The sequence below is a fragment of the Orycteropus afer genome, unplaced genomic scaffold (assembly GCF_000298275.1).
Source record: "Orycteropus afer afer isolate SDZICR_OR568_19922 unplaced genomic scaffold, OryAfe1.0 scaffold00003, whole genome shotgun sequence".
Taxonomy (NCBI): Eukaryota; Metazoa; Chordata; class Mammalia; order Tubulidentata; family Orycteropodidae; genus Orycteropus; species Orycteropus afer.
In genome coordinates, this window is record NW_006921590.1 from 29,866,472 (window position 1) to 29,870,885 (window position 4,414).

A 4,414-nucleotide genomic window follows, 5' to 3' on the forward strand; every position below is an offset into this window, starting at 1 on the left:
TTTTTTTTTTTTTTTTAATGACCTGTTCAATTTCTTCTTTTGTGGTGGGTCTGTTCAAATTTTCTACCTCAGTCTATGTAGTTTAGGTAGGTAATGTGTCTAGACATTTGTTCATTTCTTGTTGGTTTTCAAGTTTATTAGAGTACAGTTCTTTATAGTATCCTGATACTATCCTTTATTTTAGTTGGTTCTGTGTGACATCGCCCATTTAATTTCTTACTCATGTTATTTGCACCTTCTCCTTCTTTTATTTAGTTAAATTTGCCAGTGGTTTACTGATTTTTTTAATGCTTTCAAAGAACCAACTTTCAATGTCATTGATTTTCTCTATTGTGTCTCAGTTTTCTTTTTTGTTTATTTCTGCATGAACTTTTATTATTTCTTCTGGTGACTATTGTCTTTATGCTACTCTTTTTTCTAATTATTGGATATGTTGGGTTAAGGTATTGATGTTGGTTCTTTCTTAATTTTTGATGTGTGCCTTTATTGCTATAAATTGTCCTCTGAGCACTGCTTTTGCTGTGTCCCTCAAATTTTGGTATGTTGTTTTCATTCTCATTTGATTCAAGGAATTTTTTATTTCATTTATATTTCTTCTATACCCAATAGTTTTTAAGCAGCATGTTAATCAGTTTCCCTGTGTTTGCTTTTTTCCCCCATTATTGATTTATAATTTAATTGCATTGTGATCTGAGAAGATGCTTTTCAGTATTTTGGTGTTTTTAAATTTTTTGAGGTTTGCTTTATGGCCTAACATGGTCTGTTCTGGAGAATGTTCCATGTGTGCTGGAAAATAATGTGTACTGTGCTGTTATTGGGTGAAGTGTTCTATATATGTCTCTAAGGTCAAGTTGATTGATTGCATTGCTTAGTTCTTCTGTGTCTTTGTTGAGTTTCTTTCTAGTTGTTTTGTCCTTCACTGAAAGTGGTATATCAAAGTGTCCTATTATTACTGTGTAGTTGTCTATTTCTCTTTTCAATTTTGTTAAAGTTTGATTTATGTATTTTGGGGCTCTTTCATTGGGTGGGTGGGTATTTATTATGGCTATGTTCCCTTGTTTGATTTATCCTCTCATTATTATATAATGTCCTTCCTTATCTCTTATGGTGGTTTTTGTCTTAAAGTCTATTTTATCAGAAATTAATATTGCTGCTCCTGCTCTTCCTTGATTGCCATTTGCTTTATATATATAGCTTTTACCATCTATTTTTAATCCATTTTTGTCTTTGTGGCCAAGCTTTGTCTCTTGTAGACAGCATATTGATGGGTCATATTTTCTTATTCATTTTGCAGCTCTCTTGACTCCTGATAAGTGCATTTAATCCATTTATGTTCAGTGTAATTATTGACAAGTATGAATTTATTGCTGTCATTTTGTTATGTGTTTTTTTTTTTGTGGTGATTTTTTTCTGATTTCTTTGTTCCTTATAATTTTCTGTGTTGAGCTCATTTTGTTTATGAATTTTCTTATCATTTCCTTCACTGCTATTGTTTTAATATTTGCTAAGTATTTATGACTTTCCTCTTTTTTGTTTTGATGAGAAAGTTCATTAATTTTTTTTGAGGTTACTTTATGATTATTTTCTTCCCAAGTTTAAAACAGTCCATTCTATCTCAAAATTATCTTAACTTCCACTCCATTTGGAAGTTCTGTAACTACCTTATTTATTCCCACTTTTTGCTTTGTAGTTGTCCTTATTTACAAATTGATGTCTCTGGTTCCCTGTTTTCAATCCTGTAAGTTTATTTTACTTTGGATACTTCTATATCTGGACTGGTTTCTGGGTGATGTTGTCATGTGTATTAATTATAGGTTGTTGTCTGCTGTTGTTGGTTCTCTGTCTGAGGGACTGCCTTTAGCATCTCATGTAAGATTGGTCTGGTTTTAACAAATTCTTTTAATTTCTCTTTGTCTGGAAATGTTCTAATTTCACCACCATATTTGAGGGACATTTTTCTGGGTATATAATTCTTGGTTGGTGTGGTAGTTAAGTCTGTGTGTCAACTTGGCTGGGCCTGGTTGAGTGGCTGGGCAGCTGGGTGTAGTATTCCCCATGATGAGACTGGTAATCAACTCCATGGTGGAATCTACTGTGAGCAGCTGAGTAGCTGCCCTAGGGATATGGTCTCCTTCTTGCATATAAGGAGAAATCTTGGGGAATGGTCTCTAGTTTATGGCATAATTGAATCCTGCACAAAACTGTCATTTTTCAGCAGCCTACCATGCTCTACCAACCTTGGGACTTTCAATGGACTTGAATTAATGGCCTGCCATGTGGTTTGGTAACATCAGGACTGTGCCTTTTTACTTGTCAACCTTGGGCTTGTCAGCTTCAGCAGCCAGCAGCTGAGTGAAGAAAAGCCTCCAGCTTCAGTGAGCTGGGAGCAGGAGGCAGAGCTGACGCTCAGGGTTGAGGGGCTTTCACCCAGCCCCTAGAGCCTGACACTTTGAACTTGGACTTTAAGCCTCTGAACTGTGAGAGAATAAATTCCTGTTTGTTCAAGCCATCCCATTCATGGTATATTCTTGTCAGAGTGGCACTAAGTAACCAGAACAGTTGGTAATTTTCTTCTTTCAGAGTTTTATATATGTCATTTAATTGCCTTCTCACCTGCATCGTTTCTGATGAGAAATCGGAGCTTAGTCTTATTGGTTGCCCTTTATAGGTAAATTTCTCTTTTTCCTGTGCTGTTTTCAGGAGACTTTCTTTATCTTTGATTTTAGAAAGTCTGATTGTGATATGTCTTGATGATTTTCTTTTGGGGTCTATCCTGTTTGGGGTTCATTGAACTTCTGGAATGCATATCTTCTTATTTTTCACTATGATTAGGGAAGTTCTCTTCCAACAAATCTTGGAAAATTTTCTCTGTGGTTTTATTTGTCTGTTCCTGTTCTAGAATTCCTATCACATGTAAGTTATTCCTCTTGATGGTGTCCCACATAAATCTTAAACTTACTTCATTCTTTTGTTCTTTTTTTCTGATTGTTCCCTTCACAAAGTGGTATTGCCTTCAATCTTACTAATTCTGTCTTCTATTGATTCAATTCTACTCCTTTTCCCTTTTAATGTCATGGTGGTTTGAGGTTGTGTGTCAACTTGGCTGAGCCATGGTTTTAGTGGCTGGGCAACTGGATGCATGTTTTGCATGATGAGATTGGATGTGTTGTAATCAACTATGTGGTGGAATCTGCTGTGAACAGCTAATTAGTTGCCTATGGGGTGTGGCCCACTTCCAGTATATATGGGGAAGCTTTGAGGAAGGTCTCTCACTTTTGGGTACATCTGGATCCTACATTTGGCTAAGTTTCATCTCAGTGGCCTGCTGTGTTGCCTGCCAATCTTTGGATTGTTCCTGAACTTGAGCCAGAGGTCTGTTGTGTGCCTGGTGATCTTAGGATTGTGCCATTCTATGTGCTGATGTTGGGTTCATCAGCCTTAACAGCCAGAAGCTGCCTGAGTTATAAGAAGCCTCCATCTCCAGTGGGCCTGGAATAAGAGACAGAGCTGAAGCCCAAGGTTGGAAGGCCTTCACCCAGCCCCTAAGCTGACACTCTGAGTTTGGACTTACAGCCTTCTAAACTGTAAGAGAATAAATTCCTGTTTGTTAAAGCCATCTGCCTGTGGTATGTCTATTATATCAGCACCAAAGAGCCAAGACAAATGTGTTATTTATTTCTGCAATCTTAGTATTAATCTTCTGGATTTCTATTTGCTGTTTTTGTTTGGTTTCTAGTTTTTTACTCATTTTGTCAGTTTTTCTTGTATTGTTTTCCAGAATTCTTCTAGAGCTTTGTCTGTTTTCCTTAATTTTTTCAGTGTTTTCCTTGATCTGTGTCTCAATCCATTGAAGGTGACTAAATATAATTCTTTGTAATTCCTTATCAGGTAGTTCCAATTCCACTTTTTCCCCCAAGAAGGCTGGCTCTGTCTTTTGGTCCCTTGTTTGCACTATTTTATCTTACTTATTTGTGTGAACTGGGATAGTCAATTGTCTCTAAGACATTGTGATATCATTGTATTTGTATTTAATTGGTGATTGTATGTTGGTGTGATTCACCCAGGTTTGTTTGTTTGTTTGTTTTTTGCTTTTTTTTGTTTTGATATGTCTGAGCAAGTAGTACTGGTTTGCTGCTCTGTTCATAGTTTGGCAGCACTTAGACATTCACCACCTGTCTCCTGGTGTGTGTGCTAGAGGATGAGAATGTGTACATAGTTTTTTGTTTGCTGTACATGTTGAGCAGTTGAGGGAGAGTTAGGTTGGTATTGACTGTCATCTAATTAATCAGTTAATCAGTTGGTGCAGAAGCAGGTGGTGGCCCTCACCCAGTGGGTGGGGCTACAGGAAGTGCAGATATGATTGGGTCATATGGAAATTGTGCTATCTCCTGCTTGTTGGACAGAAGACAAAAAA

General features: G+C 36.8%; 1 protein-coding gene across 1 annotated transcript in view; it reads left to right on the plus strand.

Annotated features, from left to right (window-relative positions):
* Window positions 1–4,414, plus strand: part of LOC103194130 (inhibitor of carbonic anhydrase-like) — an 82,377-nt gene that overhangs the window by 48,279 nt on the left and 29,684 nt on the right. The window lies entirely within an intron of this gene.